General features: G+C 50.3%; 1 protein-coding gene across 2 annotated transcripts in view; it reads right to left on the reverse strand.

The window, feature by feature from the left end:
* WWP1 (WW domain containing E3 ubiquitin protein ligase 1) overlaps positions 1 to 16,795 on the reverse strand; it is a 113,257-nt gene extending 96,462 nt beyond the window's left edge. For both annotated transcript variants that reach the window (XM_066578450.1, XM_066578448.1), the window contains exon 1: positions 16,660 to 16,795. The gene's annotated coding sequence lies outside the window, so the exon portion shown is untranslated. The remainder of the gene's footprint in view (positions 1 to 16,659) is intronic.
* Positions 16,796 to 23,298: the final 6,503 nt, after the last annotated feature.

The raw sequence follows: 23,298 nt of genomic DNA on the forward strand, positions 1-23,298 counted from the left end.
ACAAATTATCGCATATCATACGCGCGTACATCTCGTGCGCAATACACAATTCAAATATGTTCGTGCTTGCCTGGCCTTGTGGACCCAGCGATGCCAAATATGCTTTTGTCTTTTATTATAAATATGGGAGAATTTTTTTTGTATTACATTTTTTAATTAATAAGCCTTTTTTTTTACTCTATTTTTTAACATTTTTTTAGTCCTCTATAGGGGAGTTTCTCGTACAGTATAATGCAATGCCATAGTATTACATTATACCGCGTTCTGACAGGCAGTCTATGAAGCCGTGCAATAGGCAATCTGCAGTGGGAGCTCTTTGAGCCTTCAGAAGGCCCCCGAGCCGCCAAGGCAACCGAACAGCACCCCGTAATCTTATTGCTGGGGAGCCATTCGGTACAACTGAACTCCAATTGATGAGTTTAAATGCCACTGCTAGAATAGACTGGGGCACTTAAAGAGTTAACAGCCACCATCAGTGTGAGCGCTGGTCACAGCTGTTGCGGGTGGGTGTCAGATGTTAGAAGCCAGCACCAGCATTTTATGGAGTGGGAACAGCCCCCCCGATCCCGCTTCATGCAAACCCTAGCCCTTAACCCTTTCCAATCCACTGACTGACGTCTAAAGACATTCTGATTGAAGGCTGCACAGCTTCGATGTCGGAAGACGTCCGGCAGGGTATTCTTACTGAATATTACTGGCCGCTCTGTTGTCGGGGGCCTCTCCAGCATGTCCCATACCGAAGTACTGGCTTTAGCCAGCAGATGGCGCCATAGTATAATGGTAGAAAGAGAAAAAACCCTAGGAAATCCTGAATCCAAAATTGAATTATAAAAGGGTTAATGACGGACTGTTTGGGGGCTAAGGACACTAACCGGAGGGACAATTGTAGGATTATTTACAATCACACATGAAAGTAATCCCTATAGATTCCTGTACTTGCTGAGGTACTGTTGTACACGTGACGGAGCACTCAGATGTCCTCGGTTCGGTTGGCATTATTTGGTTTTCCTCTAGGGTTCTGGCATTTTGGAGGAATAGTGAAGTCTGCAGTGCTATTCTAGACCCAAGGGAAAGCTATGTCCATGGGATACATCCGGATTTGCACAAACGTGGGTGAATCACATTGTGTCTCCGTTACGACCTAAAGGCCCGTTTACACGCGAAGATAATCGCCCAAAAGATTCTGAGCGACTGTTTTACATAAACTGCTAAAGGACACTAGCAGCTGATCACCTTTATTTGCATGTAAATGAGCCTCCTGAGCTGTATGCAGAGAACAGCAGGTGGTCTGTTCTCTGCATTCAGGTCTATTGTTCTGCCACTGGGCTGCCCTTGGCTCTCTGCTGCATACAATGTAACCAGCGCTCCCCTGTAGAATTCAGCACCATGGACAGCAAGCACAGTATGCGGTCTGTGTTATCTTCTCCTTGGCTGAACAATGGATTTTATGCTCACCTAAAAATCATCATTCAGCCGAAGAGTGAAAGATGGGAGCATTTACACACAACGATTATCGCTCAAACGATGGCTTTTGAGCGAATTTTGAGCAATAATCGTTACGTGTAAATGGGCTTTAAAGCCATGAAGAAAACTGCACACTGACATCTGTAAGATTCTGCTCTTTTTCACTGCATTTTGACCACAAGAAAAGCGCAGAATTCTGTGTTCCTCTATGAAGCAGATCAATAGGGCCCATTCCAACACATCCATCATATCTGTCATGACTTCTATACACGACATGCGGCCTGTGAGTTTGAACCGCTCTTCATAGGACCGGACTGAGTTTATAGCATTCATTGGGACCCCCAGCAATCCTAAGGAAAGGGTCCCAATGACATGGTTATTGTAATAAAAGTAGCAGCGGTGCTCATACGCAACTTTCACTCTATTCATGCAGGAACCGTTGGGACCCCTCTTCTCCCTATTGGTGGTGGTGGGGGGGGGGGCAGAAGTCAGACTACAGATGACGATAAAGTTATCTTCAATACACAGAATAGGAGATAACTGTAGATCTTGGTACAACCCCCTTTAAGTGTCTCATACACGTTACACAGCAGTCACGCCAACACTAGAGATGAGCGAGCGTACTCGGAAAAGCACTACTCGCTCGAGTAATTTGCTTTATCCGAGTATCGCTGTGCTCAGGTCTGAAGATTCGGGTGCCGGCACGGAGCGGGGAGCTGCAGGGGAGAGCGGGGAGGAACGGAGGGGAGATCTTTCTCTCCCTCTCTCCCGCCCGCTCTCCCCTGCTCCCCACTGCGACTCACCTGTCAGCCGCAGCGGCACCCGAATCTTCAGGGACGAGCACAGCGATACTCGGATAAAGCAAATTACTCGAGCGAGTAGTGCTTTTCCGAGTACGCTCGCTCATCTCTAGCCAACACTTGTTCAGTCAATAGCCAGTCTATGTACTTGCATGCTTGGCTTATACTGAGCAATAACTCGTTGGAACAAGCAAAAGTTTTTTCCAACTTTGTCCATTTACATGTGTAGAAAGAACTTTCAAATATGTCGGCATTTTTTCACTCGGCTCATTCAGTTCAGCGGTTGTCCGTCGGGAAATTGGGAATGCCTAGGACTGGTTTGTGAATGACCGAACAATCGCCTTTTACAGGCAACGACTGGCAAATGACCCGCATAGAATGAACGATAAACAAATCAATCATTTATTCGCACGATTCAACGATTATTTGCAGAATTGTCCCGGGTCAAGGGGCCCTTGCCTTTGTACAGTCCGATAGTCCAGAACATTCCATAATCCAGCACCTCAACGTGATTTCACTGTTATCTCAAAAGGAATATTAGCTTGTTAAAAACAAAAGTATTCTCTTAAAGCGGATAAGGATCAAGCGCTCGCTGCCTCCTGCTTACCTTTAATGATAAGGACTACTATTAAGTGTTATCTGCCAGATGATAGATAAGGGCTCTGCTCCGGCACACTGAAGTACCTGGGTATTACGGTTGGTGTGTCAGCACTCTGCAGGTATTGATATGACAGCGCGCACACGCGCTTCACAACACTGCAGTCCTCCGCTGCTCAGAGAGGAATCTAGACTGTTATGTCACAACAGCAATCTGTCAGCGCCGCTCACAAGCCCACGGCCTGACGGGAAGCAGGAAAGCGGGTCATCGAGGTGCCGGGGATTTACACAGGCTACCTGATGCCGGGACCCCCAGATGGGCTGCACCCCCCTTCTGTGACAACATTGTGCTTCCTGCGCACATGATGGACGGTCCGCGTCTTTCCAAATCCGTGTTCAAGGCTTGAAGCATTTTGCTGCTTAAAGGGGTAATCCCTCCGAAATCACTTGTTACCAATGCACACATATATGTGACTGACGTGGCATACATGGCCAGCGGAGTGCAGCACTCGACCAGCTTTCTCATGCCCATAGAAATATATGTAGTCGTGGTCACGCACGCACACCGCCACTGGGGGACGCCACGCTCATCATCCCAAAGTCTCACCAATCATGCATTTATCGCCTACCCTGTGGCGAGGTGCCAAATGACTTTCAGTGGGGCAAGCGAACCGTATGGACATGACTATAGTTTTGTTCTGTCCCTTAAAGGGGTTGTTACAACCCCTTTAAAGTGGCCATATACAGTAACAAAATTGACTTTTCAGCACCTATCCACAAGACAGGAGATAAGTCTGGTCACCATGCGCCACTCTACGAAGAGATGTTGAAATTGAATGGAAAAGCTGTCGCCCTCCCCACGACAGGGGGTGCAGCGAGCGAGCAGCAAGGAGGAGAGGGGGACACAGGACCCCCATTCTCAGGATTGGTAGAGGTCTTAGAAGTCTTATTGGTGAGGGTCTTGCTGCTATCACCTATTCCATGGATGATGCACGGCCGCATACACAAGGGGGTCACAGGAATGTCCCACCAAAACATTGTCACACTTCTGTGGCTGCCCGGTGACCAGATTTATCACAAATAGAACATGTAGGGACGATCCGTGATGCCAAAATTCTACAGCCTACTACATAATCTAGAGGCTCAGTTACAGCAAATGTGGAGCGATATGCCGCAGGATACCATACAGAATCTGTATACCTCCATGCCCGCTGTATCACATCTTCTATCCAAGCTATAGGCGGCCCAACAGGGTACTAGAGCCTCCATGCCCGCCCGTATGACATCTTGCATCCAAGATAGAGGCGGTACAACAGGGTACTAGATGTTCCATGCCCGCCCATATCACATCTTGTATCCAAGCTAGAGGTGGTACAACAGGGTACTAGAGCCTCCATGCCCACCCGTATCACATCTTGTATCTAAGCTAGAGGCAGTACAACAGGGTGCTAGAGCCACCATGCCTGCCCATACCACATCTTGTATCCAAGCTAGAGGCGGTACAACAGGGTACTAGAGGCTTCATGCCTGCCTGTATCACATCTTGTATCTAAGCTAGAGGTGGTACAATAGGGTACTAGAGCCTCCATGCCTGCCCATACCACATCTTGTATCCAAGCTAGAGGCAATACAACAGGGTATTAGAGCCTCCATGCCTGCCTGTATCACATTTTGTATCCAAGCTAGAGGCGGTACAGCAGGGTACTAGAGCCACCATGCCTGCCCATATCACATATTGTATCCAAGCTAGAGGCGGTACAACAGGGTACTAGAGCCTCCATGCCCGTCTGTATCACATCTTGTATCCAAGCTAGAGGCGGTACAACAGGGTACTAGAGCCTCCATGCCTGCTCGTATCACATCTTGTATCCAAGTTAGAGCGGGTACAGCAGGGTACTTGAGCCTGCATGCCCACACGTATCACATCTTGTATCTAAGCTAGAGGTGGTACAACAGGATATTAGAGGGGTTTGATCGATCCCGAAATGAACATTGCAGTGGTCATACAGGCGTGTTGCACCTCAATTCATTTTAAAGAGCGTCGCAGATTACACAGTTGTCATTGAAATGAATGGAGTGATGGCCATCCTGCGCAACTTCTGCTCAGTTAACCTGGAACCAACCAGCCCCCAGCAGTGGACCCTCACTAATCAGCTAGTTAACCCCTACTCTATGGAGAGAATAAAGGGGTATTCTGCTCCAAAAAGGTTACCCCCTATCCACTATAACTGGGTGGGGATAACCAACTGCTAGGGGTCCAGGCAGTCCCCAAAATGAACAAAGTTTGGGCAAGCACGCAGCCGCTCAATTCACTTCAATGAGAGAACTGGAGATTGCCCATTGCTTGAATTAGGCAAACTCGGGCGCCTTCAGTGAAATGAATGGTGATAACCCGTGCCCATGAGACCCCGCTCCGTTCATTTAGGGACTGGCTACACCACTGTTGTAGGTGGGTTCACGCGGGGCGGATTTGCCATGTAGTTCTGCCCCATGTGAACCCAGCCTAGGGGTCCCAGCAGAAAGTGGCAGGAAAGTCACTGCAGTCACGCTACGGGTCATGTTGGGCCTGAACTTGGGCGTCAAGCCCCTTCACACCGGCGAGTTGCTGGCTTGTAAAACACTGATAAAGTAGCATTTCCATGAGATTACCAGGCCGGATCCGGCTTACAAATCTCCCAAGTCAGCCGACATCATAGACTGTTCTTTGTTCCGAGGCCTAGATTCTGCAGGCAAGCCAAGATTGCTTTCTAGCACTGCTGAAAAATGCACGGCTCTCCAATAACTGCCTGCCATGGGAACAATGGCTTATCGCTGATACAACCGTTTGTGTCTAAGTGGGGTTACACATTCAATTCAGCATTTAATTAACTTTTCCACATTTCTCTTAGGAATGATTTCCTAGAAATCTACGATAGAAAATTATTTACTACGTCTGACTGCATTACAGAAGGACGCCTGCAGGCAGCAGACAGATTACTGGACGCCTGAGAAACTCCAGACGAAAATGTGGAAACTACAACTCCCAGCATGCCCCAGGGTGCAGGCGGTAGGACACATTACCGTATCGGCATGCAGATAACTGATTGCAACGGCACTAAGACACAAGAGATGTTGGAGGCCCATAAAGCCCACTTGCTTTAAAAGGGGTTGTCCTAAATTATAAGGTTATCCCCAATCCAAAGGGTTGGGGAATAACTGATTGGTGGGGGTTGAACCGGTCAGCCCCCAAGTGAATGGAGTGGTTGAGGTCGCATAGACGCGCCGGTTCATTCGCTTTAATGAAAACGATGGTAATCGTCAATGCGCTTAAACTGTGTAATCTCTGATGTCGTCACTAAAGTGAAGGGAGCGGGGACCGACCAAATCCCCGTTCTTGGGATCGATGAGGGTCCCCACCGATCAAAGTTATAGGATTGGGAGAACTTTATAACTTGGCATAACCCCTCAAGTTGAGAGTGAATGGAAGTCTACGGACACCTTTCTACCGAGCCTCTGCTGTAGGACTATCGGCTTCTTCTAAGGCTATGGGCAATCAACTGTATTTTTAGGCCATCTGTGCAATTCCATGGATGGCGCACAGGTCCATTATAGCCCATGAGGCTATACATCTGTACTCATGGTCCACAAGGGAAAAGAATGGTGGCGGATCCTATTTGTGTCAGCCTCACGAATGAGAAATAGGACAGAGTCCTCCGATGCAACTGTTACCTCCGTGTGCCTGCAAAGTGACGAGTACGTATGTCATGGCGATCACAAGGACGCAGGAACCATGTCTACATGACCGCCATAGGAGTCATGGATGTGACTGCCAACTGGGCTACAAGGCATCTGGCTGTTTAACCCATTAGATACCACGCTAACAGAGGCATCTAAGTGGTTTATAGACGAAGTGAAATCCCTCACTCGGCCCATTGTCCTCTCAACGCAATTCACCGGGCGCTGCTGGTTGCCATTGGCAGATGGGGCCTAACAACAACCTCCGGGTCCGTCATCTTAGTAAATCAGAGGTAGAGCCTAAAAGAATATATATCTGTACGTTCCAAAAACTTAACATATCATCATCAGGACATGTCAAAAACTTTCCAGGTGCCGAGACCGCCATTGCTTGCCAGAACAAAGCAAAGCAGAAGCGCTCATGCAAGTACGGAAGACGTGCCCGTAGACTCGCTATTCAGTCCATCATCAGCTAGCGACAGCGCCGGGGTGAGTGTTCCTGCTGCTTCGTCCTAGCGATCGGTGGGGGCCTCAGTACTCGGACCCCCACCCATCAAAACTTTTGCTGATAATGAAGGCAATATCAAGCTGCTTGTGCTGTATGGGAATGCAGTCTTAGGCCAATCTCACCGGCCTTTACCGCGATTTTGAGCTGCGTTTTCTAACGCATTGCACAGCGTTTAACGCACCCCATCATTGTAATGGGGTGCATTAAAAAACTAACGCCTGAAAATAAAGCAGACAGCGTTTAATTGCTGGTCTGCGGTAACTCCGCGAAATCAATGGAGCAGTTGTACCGTGTTAACCATGACGTTCAAAACGTAAACTCTGTAAAAAGCGTTGTGTTTGAGAGTAGCTTCCGGGTACCGTCACACGTAGCAGAAATGGCGAGGATTTTCCCCTTAGCAGAAATGGGGAGGTTTTTACACACTCGAAAATACGCACCATTCTTTGCAGCTTTTGCTGCCAGCGTATGCAGATGTACCGTGGCAAGGTCCGCATGCAGAATTTCCGATGCCTTTTCACACTGATCTGCATGAAGTAGTGAGTCACTTCTTTCCACTAAACCACATTGGAAATTCCTTATGCAGATGTTGCCCATTGACAGAAACCACAGCAAGAACCCCCGTTAATGCACCTTATGACGTCACACGGCTGGTAGCGCTTTAGATCCAACTGCCCGGCGGTACCTGCAAGTTTTGTCCAACTTTTCTTCTGTGATGCACTAGCTGTAGCCGCAGCCACTAGCGGCCTTTGTCAGTAACGGCGCAGGTGCCCATCTGGAATCGCACTACGCGGATGTGTTTAGGACACTTTCCTGGGCGGCACCCAGCAGCGGCTCCTTGTTAGGCAGTCTCATAGGGCATGACCTGCTTTACTAAGCAAAGAGGAATAAACTTGGAGAGACATTAGATCTGACAGTAACGCGACACTGATTTACCGTCCTGAGCGTGACGATATACAGTATATTCCTACCGATCCATTAAATCCATAATGGAAATACCTCAAATCATACAGACAGCAATAAACCAGAGACCGGGGTGGCCTATATAGTACCTTACTTGGCAGTTAAAGGAACACCACACGTAAAAACGATCACGCTAGGGCAGATTTACTAACATGACAGCACCTAGACCAAGTCATAGAATGCACCAAAATTTGGCGCATAGTGTTTGAGATCCATTTACAAAGCAAAGTCAATGACAACAACAATGCACCTCACCTTGCTCCTTGACGTCACTTGTAGTAGAGGAGCTACAGCAGAGCAGGGAGCACTCCAGGTAGAGGGGCCACCACCGAGGCGGGCTGCTGGGATCAGAGTGCTAATCTTATAACAATGCTGCCACCAACAGTGCCATCACAGGTAGGTCTACAAAGTGGTCACGGCCCCTACCTTGTGCCTTCAACAGATCTGCAAGTCAAAACTACAGCCAGGATCCCTATAAGTACCCTGCAGAGAGCACTCAACTAGTTAGAAGCAGCAGAGACCCCTAGTAAGCGATAAATGCTGAAGCTTCCAGTATTACCCAGAAGCCTTTAGAGGATTGTCCAGTATAGAAAACACATTTTCATACACCCTATGGGAATTCTCAGTTACCTGCCATCAATTCTGTTATTCTGTATTAGAATGGCCACTGTAATACTTCATTTCCACTGCGGAGGCGCTGCAGGAAAATTGAGCACTTACTGCTGCTTCCCCAATGGATAACTGATGGAGGTCTAAGCAGGGGGGACATTTTTGTGATGGAGGTTTATAACAAGGACTGTCCAGTGAAGAACCTCTAGAAGCTCCAGGGGTAACAAGACATGACGCAGAAGTAGATGATGAAAGTCTATACACCGTTCTCAACAAGCTGTACGCAGGTAAATTTAGCCTCATCACCTGACAACACGAGGATGTTTGCTGTAATCAGGGAGACTTAATACACAGATGCAATGATGAAATAGCGAGTCATTAGCAATGGGCTACAAGGAATTCATTTATCATTGCATAACGGTGATCTGTGATCCAAAGCGAATACTGCGGCCCGGGGAGACATTTGCACTAGATCACGAGAGCCGGATCACCGCTGGAACAACCTGGCCATGAACACACCCTCAGTCAGGCGCCCACCGAGATGCACACACCATCTACAGTACTGTACGGGTGAGCTCACGTGTGGCGGAGAAATCTGCAGGTCTTAGGCTGAGTTCACACGGGGCGTATTCCCGCCGCAAATCCCGCGGTTTGGCCGCAGCAAAAAGCACAAGATTTCCGCCGGGAGAACCGCCGCGGAAAAATCCGCGGTGGCTTTGAAGCGGCCGGGCCGCTTGTTTTTCCGCTGCGGCCGGCGCTCCCATAAAGGAGAGCGCGGCCGCGGCGGAAATAAAAAAAAATAATAGACATGCTGCATATCCTGAAACCGCGGCTGCGGCCGCCGCAGTTCCAGCCCGACTTACCGCAGCGGATTGGCCGTCCCGTGTGGACGAGATTTCTGAGAATCTCGTCCACATGGCTGGCTAATCCCGAGATTAGCGGCCGCAGGCGGACTTGCCGCGGCGAAATTCTGCGCGGGATTTCCGCGGCAAATCCGCCCCTTGTGAATCCAGCCTTACACAAAGACTTAAGCCTGGTTTACACACCACAATTATCACTCAAAAGATGTCTTGAGTGATAACCATTGTGTGCATTTACAGCGCAAGATGATCGCTCAAACGTTGAGTGATCACTTTGCGCTCCAAGCAGGGGTATGCAGAAGACAAGCAGGGCCGCTTGTCTTCTGCATCCAGCTGTTCTCTGCTCGGAGCGCCCAGCTGAGCGCTCCAAGCAGGGGAAGCAGAAGACAAGCGGTGCCGCTACAGCAAACTTAGCATGTAAAACCATCGGATATGGCAGTGAATTTGTCCATAGCCAGTTTTTCTACCATGTGCGACTCCTCCCCAAGGTTTGTTCAGGTGTCCTAGTCATAAAACCCTACCCTTTACCAGCCAACCCTTGATTCACATCCCTACCAAGCCAGCCTTCAAAATCCAACAAGTCTGTCACCATGAAGAAGTCAGGAGAGTTCTCTCAAAATTAGTTCCAACTCTTCAGATCTTTCTTTTGCAAATCGTACCAGATCAACCTTAAAAAAAAAAGAAAAAAGAAAAGGTTGTCCAGGACTCTTCGTCTTGATGACTTTCCTCAGAACAGGTCATCAATAATTGCTCAGCCAGGTATTTGCCACTCAGGATCCCGGAAGATCATCTGATTGCTGGATCTGCCAGTATAGACAGCACTTTCCATATCATAGTGGCCCACTTCGGTACTGCAGGAATATTTCCACTGAAATTATTGGAAACCGTGCCTGTAGTACTAACCGCGCTGTCAATATTAGAGCAGCCCTATGTACTTCCAGTGCCGTCCACTGCAGCGGTCATGTGATATCCGGTGACGTCACCACCACACACCAGGATAACGGCGGGGCTACGGGGCTGCATCCTCGCCACAAAGAAGGGGAAAGCACTGTTAAAATAACAGAAGAGTAATAACTCAGAAGCCCCCATTAAAAGTAGCGCAGAGATGCGGAGTGCGTGCAAAATCACTGCAGTCTTGCTGAATATTGTTTTGTTGTTCTTCTAGAGGGTCCAGCGATCCAAAACTCCAACAGTTGTAATCCAGATCTCCACATGTGAATGTGGAACCTGCCAAGTGATTTCCTACTGGGGGATGACGTGGCTTTCATAAAGGGGATGACTAGTTTAAAACATTTTAATATACTGCATCAGGGAATTCTGAGTTAATAGAAGAGTCCTCTGCTCAGTATCCGCATCGCGTGAGCAGGGAGCGCGACGGTTACAAAGAGCGTCTTTAAAAAGGTATCTTTACACGTAGCGGCAACGCTGGGGATTTTCTGCAGCGGAAGATTCTGTGGCAAAACCCGCAGCCTTTCCACAAGGGACGCCGTCACAGCCAGCACCGCCAGTGCCGATTCTGACCTGAAAACCAACAGCGCTTCCTTCACTGGCGGCAAATAGTGCACGTATCACCTCATCAGCGGCGCTGCGTTCACTAGAGGTCGCCCGATGTAGGAAGCGCCAAGAGCGCAGAGGTGAGAGGAAGCGCAGTATCTTCTGAAAATGGCTGTGAAAGCAAAGCCGATTTGGATGCAAAAATGCTGCAGAATTTGCCGCGGAATTTCCCGCCAACGATTTTTTGGGACGATCACCGTTCCGTGTAAAAGACTCCCATACACTGGAGGACCTGCCTCCGGTTACAATATGAATAGGCACTGTGTAATGCTCTGTTTTCCCTGCGGGGGTGCTATTCGAAACTGAACACTTACTGCCAGGCTTCTCGCAGATTATAGCCGATTGCTGGCAAATTTGCGCATGTGATCATCTTATTGACAATGGACCTTTTTAACAAGTAGGGACTATAGATCAGCACCATGGGCTCCTTCTAAAGGCATGTAGGGGGTATCCTCATCTCGACTTTTCATAACCATGATAGAAAACCACCGGCATGGTTACCAAAGTCTACAGAAGGAGCCCAGCGCCATTTCTGTAGCGCTCATTGAAGAGCTATGGACGCAGTGTAATACACCTTGCTACCCAGTTTCCGTAGCCCCATTCTCTTCAATGAGAGCTACAGAAGCAGCCCTAGGCTGTTTCCAACAGGCGGCCGTAATAGAGCGCAGGGTTTCCCCATCTTGGCTGGGGAAATCCAAAATAAGAATACACCTTTTAACTATGTTCTGAAAAGGGTTGTCCGGTGCGGCCGAGTTTTTTTTAGGTGGATCCAAATGTGGTAAACCAATAAAAGCCGCAGAATTTACCCACGCGTTCCGCCATCGGTCCAGCACCCACAGTCCTAATGGTCTTTATTTACAAGTGGCCACCATAATGACGTGCCATTCTCCTGGCTTCCAGTATCTGAGCAGTGGTGCCAGGAAAATGGCGCGTGACAGCAGCGGCCTCTGATTCGCTGCAGCAGTCAAGTGGCAGCCTTTCGTAAACAAAAACCAGTAGGAGCTGCAGCGCTGTATAAACTGGGGAACGAAGGGGCGATTATGGCAAATAGTTGTTTTAAGACATTCAAGCCTTTTAAAAAAAAAAAAATAAACTAGTTCGCCCCTGAACAAGCACCCCTCGGGACGCTGGTTGGCTGCCGGTGCGGAGTGACTGTGACATCCTCTTCGTTTATGAGTGACAAACAGCTACGGCTCGTGAGACTTTGGACTTGGTGCGTTGGGTTATACTTATTTACATTCCCTTTTACATGAGGGTCCAGCAGCTTTACGTTGCACCAGTCATAGGGAAGTTTTGGCGCATACATGCCGTAGAAAGTAGCTCATTGGTTCCCCAGTTGATACAGCGCTGCAGCTCCCACGGTCCTACAGACGGTTGGCACTAGGAGTGAGGATCGCTCATCAAACTGAGGCGAAGCACGCCAGAGATCTCTTACGGACGCCCGCCTCCACTCAGAGTAAACAGGCAGGCAGTCGTTCATGATGAACATCTGCCTGTTCGCACGGGACAACAGCCACCTGCATTTGCTTTTTTGGAGTGATTACTTGGGCGACTATCACCCCTTGTAGAAGTAACCTCACAGGTGGCTGCGACCGGAGATCTTCGTAAAACCAAAAGCAGCTTCTCTATTTCTACTCATTCAAAAAACTGTTGCAAAAGTGAATTCACAGAGCAAACAAAATGTATCAACTTTTATAGGACTCCTAGAAACTTTTTTCCACCACCTGCAAATAGATACATAGTAACAGTTCGTAAGGCCGAATGAAGACAATGTTCATCTAGTCCAGCCTGTCTATACAACTCGTTGGATACAAGTTACCCGCACTGAATAGAGCGAGCTACGCTAACGGCAAAGCAAAACGCCGGAGACATTCGCTAACGATCTAACGGAACTTACTAAAGCAGCAAAAACACCATACAGAACAGCGAGCAGAAAAACGTATATCCGACCGGAAGTCCAAAAACACAGATATGAAGCCTCGTACCGGTGAGAAACTTATGAGAGAAGAGCCAGGAATCGCATCAACAAGCCCCGGCACAGGCACCCCGCGGGCCACGAGCCCCGACAGTACATACATCAAGCCCTGGAACACACATGTAGCTCTCGCACAGACGTGACCTCACAGCGCCTGCACGTCTAGGTCCAACGCTCCGGATTACAGACAGTCCAGGGAGACAATCAGACAGAAGGGAGGCGAATGTACAGAAGAAGCAAGAAAAATCACAGTGCAAGTCCACAAGGGGGGGGGCTGGCAGGCAGCAGCCCCCCTCCAGGGGGTCATCACCGAGATCAAAGGGGGGCACAGCCACAAAAGCATGAGGAGAGTCATAACACAGCAGTACTCCGGTCATAAACGGCTTCACAGCTCAGACTCACCATGCCATAGGTGTCCGGCCTTATCAGAGCGACTGGTATATATGGTAATGGTGGCGTTCAGCAAGGAGGTATTGAGGGTACATCACTAAAGGGGTACAGACCCTTAAGTATCTGTACCCACCAAGAGGGCAGCTACAACGATAGGCACATAGATGGACCAATAATGGATGATCTGAGCAGCGGTAACTTCAGACACTTCACCGCCAGGAGGTGCCCGGCCTAGAGGGGGCCGGAGACGTATGCTTCACCGCCAGGAGGTGCCCGGCCTAGAGGGGGCCGGAGACGTATGCTTCACCGCCAGGAGGTGCCCGGCCTAGAGGGGGCCGGAGACGTATGCTTCACCGCCAGGAGGTGCCCGGCCTAGAGGGGGCCGGAGACGTATGCTTCACCGCCAGGAGGTGCCCGGCCTAGAGGGGGCCGGAGACGTATGCTTCACCGCCAGGAGGTGCCCGGCCTAGAGGGGGACGGAGACGTATGCTTCACCGCCAGGAGGTGCCCGGCCTAGAGGGGGACGGAGACGTATGCTTCACCGCCAGGAGGTGCCCGGCCTAGAGGGGGCCGGAGACGTATGCTTCACCGCCAGGAGGTGCCCGGCCTAGAGGGGGCCGGAGACGTATGCTTCACCGCCAGGAGGTGCCCGGCCTAGAGGGGGCCGGAGACGTATGCTTCACCGCCAGGAGGTGCCCGGCCTAGAGGGGGCCGGAGACGTATGCTTCACCGCCAGGAGGTGCCCGGCCTAGAGGGGGCCGGAGACGTATGCTTCACCGCCAGGAGGTGCCCGGCCTAGAGGGGGACGGAGACGTATGCTTCACCGCCAGGAGGTGCCCGGCCTAGAGGGGGACGGAGACGTATGCTTCACCGCCAGGAGGTGCCCGGCCTAGAGGGGGACGGAGACGTATGCTTCACCGCCAGGTGGTGCCCGGCCTAGAGGGGGACGGAGACGTATGCTTCACCGCCAGGTGGTGCCCGGCCTAGGGGGGAGGGGGGGAACGGAGACGTATGCTTCACCGCCAAGTGGTGCCCAACCTAGGGGGGAACGGAGACGTATGCTTTACCGCCAGGTGGTGCCCGACCTAGGGGGGAACGGAGACGTATGCTTCAGCGCCAGGTGGTGCCCGACCTAGGGGGGAACGGAGACGTATGCTTCACCGCCAGGTGGTGCCCGACCTAGGGGGGAACGGAGACGTATGCTTCAGCGCCAGGTGGTGCCCGACCTAGGGGGGAACGGAGACGTATGCTTCAGCGCCAGGTGGTGCCCGACCTAGGGGGGAACGGAGACGTATGCTTCAGCGCCAGGTGGTGCCCGACCTAGGGGGGAACGGAGACGTATGCTTCACCGCCAGGTGGTGTCCGACCTAGGGGGGAACGGAGACGTATGCTTCACCGCCAGGTGGTGCCCGACCTAGGGGGGAACGGAGACGTATGCTTCACCGCCAGGTGGTGCCCGACCTAGGGGGGGGAACGGAGACGTATGCTTCACCGCCAGGTGGTGCCCGACCTAGGGGGGGGAACGGAGACGTATGCTTTACCGCCAGGAGGTGCCCGGCTCGGGGGTTAGGAGAGGTACACTTTACTGCCAGGAGGTGCCCGGCCTTGGGGGGTACAGAGACGTTGAATTCTGCCATTTAGCAAGTTTGTCATTATAGTTTTAGTCTTGATTCAACAAGTGTTGCGATTTGCTAGGAGGTACGTAGTGCAGCTGCTGCGGGCAGGTGGCACGTGGAGGGCATAGGTAGCAGCCAAGTAACAAAAGCTGGAACAGATCAGGTAATGACACAGGCGCCGGGTACAGTTTAGGCAACAGGCACAAGTCAGGTGGTAACCGTGTCGGATTGGGGTGCCCAGGACCCACCAGTAATCCTCACACTGGGGCCCCCTGTACAGCTACATGTACATATTACCCGATCCCCGTCCTCGCCCCTGCGGTCAGGTGGCAGTGTTCACATGCGGTCTCATTGCCACTAATATATATGGAGAATGCAGCTGGCAGGAATTGGGAAACTACCCAATACGTGCCTTCCTGTGAGAGCTCGTTGTGCCTGGGTGGCAACATAGGAATTGGGGACTTGTCAGGAAGGGACATAATGCCAGGCACTGGACCTGTGGGGGGTACAGGCAGCAGGTAAGGGTCAGCAAAACTGTATGCGGTGAACATGAGTCAAGTGACTATACTGCTGATGGAGAGAGATCAGGCGGCATCACAGGTGGCGGGTACAGAGTAGGAGACAACACAAGTCAGACGGTGGCGGGCACGGGTGAGGCAGTAGTAGACAAGGAGAGCAGGCGTTGGTCAGGCAGTGACACGGGTGGTGGGCACAGGTCAGGTGGTGGAACAAGTAGCGGGCAGGGATTCACAAGTGGTGAACATGGGTTAGGTAGAGGGCACCAGTCAGGAGGTGGCGGGCACAGGTCAGGCAGTGGCAGAGAAGGGTTAAGCAGTGATATAGGTGGCAGGACTGGTCAGGCAAAGGTCAAGTAGGACACAAGGGTCTGGCAACAACACAAGCAGTGGGCACAGGGCAGGAGGCAGTGATTCAGGTGGCAAACACCAGTCAGGCGGTGGTGGCCAACAAGGGCCTGGTGGTTCCACATGGGCACTAGTACTATTGGGCAGAGGGCACAGGTCAGGAGGTGGTTGGCACAGATCAGGCTGTGATCACGGGTCAGGTGATGAAATAGCGTGGGCACAGGGCAGACTGGGGTCAGGCAGCGACGCAGGTAGCAGGCAGTGCTTAGGTAGCAGTACAGTGGCAGCTACAGATCAGATGGCGAAACACAGCAGGCACAGGTCAGGCGATGGCACAGCTGGCAAGCACAGGTCAGGCAGTGGCACAGTTTGCAGAGGTCAGATGGTGGATTACAAGAGTCAGGAGGTGGCACAGTTGGCAAAGGTCAGGAGGTGGCAGGCAGGGGTCAGGCAGTGGCACAGTTGGCAGAGGTCAGGCAGTGGCAGACAAGGGTCAGGAGGTGACAGCTGGCAGGCACAGGTCAGTAGGTGACAAGGCACCAGGGTCTGGCAGGGGTCTGGCAGTGCCCCTGGCGGTGGGCAGGAGCCTCCTTCCACCATGACGAGGGGCGCCGGGTCTGCAGCACACATGCACCCTGGCAGACCACCGGCCGGCGCTGTACAAAGGCTGTGGGGGACTCCTGGGGGGAGACGCTGCACACAACACAGATGAGCAGAGCGACGGACCCCGCCTTCCCCGCAGCACGTACCGGGAGATGTCCCGTCCTCGGCCTCCCCGCCCCGGGCCGTCTTGTTCTTCTCCCGCTCCGTCCGCCTCACACTCTTTCCTCTCCCAGCACCTCTGCGGCCATCACAGAGCTCCGCCCTAGGCCCCACCCCCCGACACAGGGGACCGCCCACCTGCCGTCATCGTCCCGCCATCCTATGGTCGCCGGAGGAGCGGGGCCAGAGTGCGTGACGTCAGCGGCGCTAGTCTCAGTAGACGGACTGGGAGGTTGGTGGCCGCTGGGGGGCGCTAGTGCGTATGGTCTGGTATACATGTCCAGACCTCCCAGCAATGTATATAAATATGTACATATGGGACATAAGTATATCCATCCTATCCCTGTATGAGTGCAGCGGGGTCTCTCAGGGCCCTAATTACAGTCATTACAACTAGGGGGATTTGCAGATCAATAAATGCTGTAATTTTCAAATGTAAATGGTCAGCGCGCTCATTCTGTGGTCAGCGTCACCCTTCAGGCCGCCATCACACACGCAGGGTCCGCCATGGAACTACTGCGCAAATTCTGCAGCGTGTACAGTACAAGCCAAGTGGATGAGCCTCTACCCATCTCCTCTTGTGCTGTGAATACGCAAGAAATGTGAAAACCGCTACATGTGATTGAAATGTGATTACCGATCCGCAGCAGAAAATCTGCACATAAAATCGCAAGTACTTAAAATCCACAACCAGAACCGCAGCGAATTCCGCTCGTTAAATCTGGTCGAAACTCTGCAGAAGCGCAACGTAAATACCGCAGCGAAATGTCGGCAGCTCAGACGTTATTTGTGGAGGCAGCCTACGGACGGCGTCACATCTGCGTATTTGTGCGCGGAATACAGAACCCATTGATTTCAAAGCGTCCGTTCACGTTTCATTCGCCGTGTTTTTGTTTGTTGTGCGCAAATGGACATGTTTCGTGGACGCACATGGTGCAGAAAAATACGCTAATGCTGCGGAATAAAGCCTCATTAATTCCTCAAAAATACTGCGCTCATGCACGTAAATACGCATACGCCCGGGTGACGCCGGCCTCAGGGCTCATTCACACGGGCGTATGTGACTGCAGAGCATTAAAAGCGCCCCATTTCTCCTGCGTGTGTTTGTGCATGTCACATGCATTGGGCGGTGTCTGTGCATTTCCTGACGTCCGTGTTGCATCCGTGTTTCATCTGTTTCTCAGTGGAAACAAAAAAAATAGCAAAAGGGCCCAAGTGATGCCAATTTTGCCACAACGCATAAAACATGATGTGCTAAAAGCCCCAATGGGCCGAAGCCGCAGTGGGCACGGATGGTAAACCTGAAGTGGCCATGGATGCTGAAACCGCAGTGGGCATGGATGCTAAACGCGCAGTGGGCACGGATGGTAAACCTGAAGTTGGCATGGATGCTGAAACCACAGTGGGCACGGATGCTAAGCCCGCAGTGGGCATGGATGCTGAAGCCGCAGTGGGCATGGATGCTAAACCCGCAGTGGGCACGGATGCTGAAGCCGCAGTGGGCATGGATGATGAAACTGCAGTGGCACGGATGCTAAACTCGCAATGGGAACGGATGCTGAAGCAGCAGTGGGCACGGATGCTAAACCCGCAGTGGGCACAGATGCTAAACCCGCAGTGGGCACGGATGCTGAAGCCGCAGTGGGCATGGATGATGAAACTGCAGTGGCACGGATGCTAAACTCGCAATGGGAACGGATGCTGAAGTAGCAGTGGGCACGGATGCTAAACCCGCAGTGGGCACAGATGCTAAACCCGCAGTGGGCATGGATGCCGAAGCAGCAGTGGGCACGGATGCTAAACCCACAGTGGGCACGGATGCTGAAGCTGCAGTGGGCATGGATGCTGAAGCTGCAGTGGGCACGGATGCTGAAGCTGCAGTGGGCATGGATGCTGAAGCTGCAGTGGGCACGGATGCTGAAGCCGCAGTGGGCATGGATGCTGAAGCCGCAGTGGGTACGGATGCTGAAGCTCACTGCTTCTGTTAAGAAGCCATAGACTCTAATGGGCGGTTTTGGTCCGTAAATACCATGCAACCAAAAAATGATAGTATGAAGAATTAGGGGGAGTTCAGACTTGACAGATTTTGCTCTGCAAGTTGCAGAACGACATACATGGATGGGTTTTGAAGATGTGATTCACATGTAGAGGAAATGTTCCACGCAGAAGATGCAGAATCCACTGTGTACTCATTCTGTTATAAATGGCGCAGATTTTACCCATTAGGGCGGCCTCACACGGGCGTAAGCGCATATAACCTCGTTATCATGGGACATATATGTGCTATGTAGGGCGCACAATCATGTTTGAGTAGGCGGGTCAGCTGACCTAGTAGGTCCAGGCAGTATCATTTAAGCCCACAGTTCCGTGCTAAGTTTCAGGCAGACAAAGGCCTTCGGTATGCAATTGCACCTGAAAATAGAGTACGTGAAATTTTTTTCCTAATGTGCATGGGAAAAAAACACAAGTGAAGGAACCCATTGAAGTCAATAGGTTCTATTCACTGTGCATTACTGTGTGAGGCCGCCCTTAACGTGGTGCTACCATCTCTGCAGAACATGTCTGAGATGTGAACACTGCTAATTACAAGGTGACCAAAAGCTGCATAGTTCACTTTACTAAACAGTTTGAGCAAATCCCACTGACTTATATGGGAGTTATGGAAACAATATAGCGCTCGGGTATTTCTGTCTTCCGGCCACTGCATTTACAGTGACTTGGGGTTATGTGGGCTCTAAGGCAAGATAAGTAGAGGTCCCAGAGGTGGAACCCGCACTGTCAAAATACAATACAATGTAATACTTGGTATTACACTATACTGTACGAGTGATCACAAGTTCAAGGCCCCTATGCGGACTAAAAAAATGTAAAAATAAGTTTAAAAAAAGTTTTTCAGCATATTTTATGGTACCCTATATTGAACTATTGAAAAATACAACTCAGCGCGCAAAAAACAAGCCCTCAGACAGCTATGCCAATAGAAAAATAAAAGAGTTATCATTTTTTGAAAGTGAGGAGGGAAAACCAAAAAAAAGGCAATGTCCTTAAGGGCGCCCACCCACTGGCGTTTGCGATTTTCGTGCGTGAAAAACGCAGCGTTTTCGCTGCATTTTTTGCCGCGTTTTCGCGGCGTTTTCGCGGCTTTTCCATTAATTTCCATTGACTTTCATGGGTGCATTAGGAGAAAAATAAGGACACATATGCAACTGACAGTTCCTATGTTAAAAAACGCAACGCAACGCAAAAAAAAACGCCAGTGGACAGGAGTACATTCAATTCTAATTGCTCTTGAGAAAAAACGCAAAACGCAAAGAAAAAAAAATCGCCAGTGGGTGGGCGCCCTAAAGGGTTAAATATATAGGAGTGAATTCCACTGTGAATCTGCAGTGAAATCCACATTTAATAGGGGTTAAGGCCCATTTACACACAACGATTAATTATCTATCAAAATTCACTCAAACGCCATCTTTTGAGCGATACTCGTTGTGTCTAAACGCACTGCCATCGTGCAGTTTTGGTTTATTGTTGATTTCTAGCAAGCTGGAAATCACCAATGACTCTTATCAGCGCCGCACGCTGATTTTCTCAGCAGGCGGCGCTTATAGTATTCTTTCAGCTTGTATTCCGCTGACAGTTCTCACTGGAACAGGAAGCATGTTATCAGGCGGAGTACAGAGGGGTTTGGTTTAAAGGAGATGTCCCGCGCCGAAACGGGTTTTTTTTTTTTTAAACCCCCCCCCCCGTTCGGCGCGAGACAACCCCGATGCAGGGGTTAAAAAACCCACCCGCACAGCGCTTACCTGAATCCCGGCGGTCCGGCGTCTTCATACTCACCTGCTGAAGATGGCCGCCGGGATCCTCTTTCTTCGTGGACCGCAGCTCTTCTGTGCGGTCCACTGCCGATTCCAGCCTCCTGATTGGCTGGAATCGGCACGTGACGGGGCGGAGCTACACGGAGCCGCTCTCTGGCACGAGCGGCTCCATAGAAGACTACAGAAGACCCGGACTGCGCAAGCGCGGCTAATTTGGCCATCGGAGGCCGAAAATTAGTCGGCACCATGGAGACGAGGACGCTAGCAACGGAGCAGGTAAGTATAAAACTTTTTATAACTTCTGTATGGCTCATAATTAATGCACAATGTATATTACAAAGTGCATTATTATGGCCATACAGAAGTGTATAACCCCACTTGCTGCCTCGGGACATCTCCTTTAAGGGATATGGTATGCCTCCCTGAAGAGGTGCATTTTTAGAGCACGCCTGAAGTTTTGTGAATTAGGGATTTTATGCTGAATATGTTTGATATGCTGTGTTCCTGTGAATAGATGCTGGCAGGCGCCAGATTAATAAAGAAATCCAAGTCTCCTGGAGCCATTTATGCACGTGTCGTGTTTATTCCGGACCAGAGAGAGGTTGGTGATCCGAAGGCAAGTAAATCCCCTTGCAGCATATGGTGGAGGATGCGGGCACACGGATTGGCACACAAAGCAGCAGAGTGTAAGCGTGTCAAACGGATGTGCAGTTCCTGTGAGCAGTGCTGCAGACAGAGTTTAAATGGTCAGAAGGTCGAAACCACAGTTGCCATGGGGCGAGGAAAGCTTCAGGCACCAGATTTATAAAGAAATCCAAGTCTCCTGGAGCCATTTATGCATGTTCCGCACCAGAGAGAGGTCTGCGATCCGAAGGCGAGTAAAACCCCCCTTGCCACACTCCGTATTTAGTCTATATTTTGCAGACCGTAATACGGAGCAAATGTAAATCTATGTATCTATTCGCATGGCTATATTTTTCATGGCCATTTTTTTAAAATGCAGCATGATCTATTTTTTGCGTAATTTCCTCTTTATTGCTAATATTTCCTATTGGGCAAATACGGATCACTATTTGTGCAGTTAAAAGTAAAATATACAAATCAAATACTGACGGCTGGCGGGTATAATGTGTAACATGTCTGTATTACTGACGTATCACAATACACTTGTCTGAGTGTGGCCTTAACCCTTTGCAATCCAATTTTGGATTCAGGGTTTCCAAGGGGGGCTTTCTCTTTCTGCTAATATACAATGGAGCCATCTGCTGACTAGAGCCAGTACTGCGGTATGGGACATGCTGGAGAGGCCCCTAACAACAGAGCGGCAAGTAATCTACAGTAAGAATACCCTGGCGGACATCTTCCGGAGTCTGAGCTGTACAGCCTTCAATCAGAATGTCTTTAGATGTCAGACAGTGGATTGGAAAGGGTTAAGGTTTATTAGTAGAGATGAGCGAGCATACTCGCTAAGGCACATTACTCGAGCGAGTAGTTCCTTAGCCGAGTATCTCCCCGCTCGTCGGGGGCCGGCGGCGGGCAGGGAGAGCAGGGAGGAACGGAGGGGAGATCTCGCTCTCCCTCTCTTCCCCCCCGCTCCCCCCTGCTGTCCGCCGCAAATCACCTGTCACCGGCACCGGCCCCAGAATCTTTAGAGACGAGCGGGGAGATAATCGGCTAAGGCACTACTCGAACAAGTAATGTGCCTTAGCGAGTATACTCGCTCATCTCTATTTATTAGCATTGTGGAAAGGAAGATACTGCTTGGATATTGGGTTGGAGAACCGCTGCAAAGAATATTTCTACGCAACCCTTTCAAAAATGTCAGTATTTATTATAGGCGCGTTTGAACATGTGAACAATTTGCACAATATTTTGCAAATTCTCTCCTCATTCTACCAATTTTGAAAAGTAAGGGAAAAAAGCTCAAAATCTTGACACATATACTGATGTTTGTAGAAGGTGTAAAAAGACGGCACAATTCTCTTCCACTACAGTATGCTCTCCAATTTGATGGATGCTAAATACATCATTATAACATGCAGTCCTTTTTCCTGCAGTGTATTATTGACAGCAGCATTTGGCAGCACATACTCTTTTTGCATTCCAACCACTGTGGGCACTGCAAAAACAGTCCACACTGCATAAAGGAGCTTGGCACCCTGTAATAACGGCCAGAACTGAAGATAACGTAGATCCTAGCTGTATAACCCCTTAGATGTCGCGGCATCTAAATGGTTTACAGAGAGGGGATTCCCCCGTTTCCCCCCGGATATGATTCCAAGATGCTGATAGGTTGCCATGGTAGGGGCTAATAGGCTTTTGTCAAATGTACAGTAACAAACATAATACACTGCAATACAGAATTAAAGGGGTTGTCCGATTACTGGTGTTGCAGCATCCAGTGCTGCAGCCGTGGCGGTCCTAGTGATTCCTGTGACAGATGATGTCACAAAAAAATCAGGTGACCGTTGCAGCTAATGAAAACTGCAGTGTCACCACCTATTCTCCAGGCATCAGCGCTTACAACCTGAGCGCCATGATGCCAGGAGTTCAAGAATGTGATGCTGCAGCAGCCATGTGATTTCCTGTGACATCTGTCACAACGAACTCGTGGACCACAACGGACTGCAGCGCTGGATCCTGGCAGTCGCATAAGGGGAAGTATATCTGTTTAATTTTTTCACACAGGGGGTCCCATTGAAAGGAGTTGTCCAGTAACCGGACAACCCCTCCTTTAATGCAGTATACCAGTGGTCCCCAAACTTTTTTGAACCATCGGCCACTTTATTGCAAGACAATTTTTCCACGCATCGG

The sequence above is a fragment of the Eleutherodactylus coqui genome, chromosome 9, assembly GCF_035609145.1.
Source record: "Eleutherodactylus coqui strain aEleCoq1 chromosome 9, aEleCoq1.hap1, whole genome shotgun sequence".
NCBI classification, from domain to species: Eukaryota; Metazoa; Chordata; class Amphibia; order Anura; family Eleutherodactylidae; genus Eleutherodactylus; species Eleutherodactylus coqui.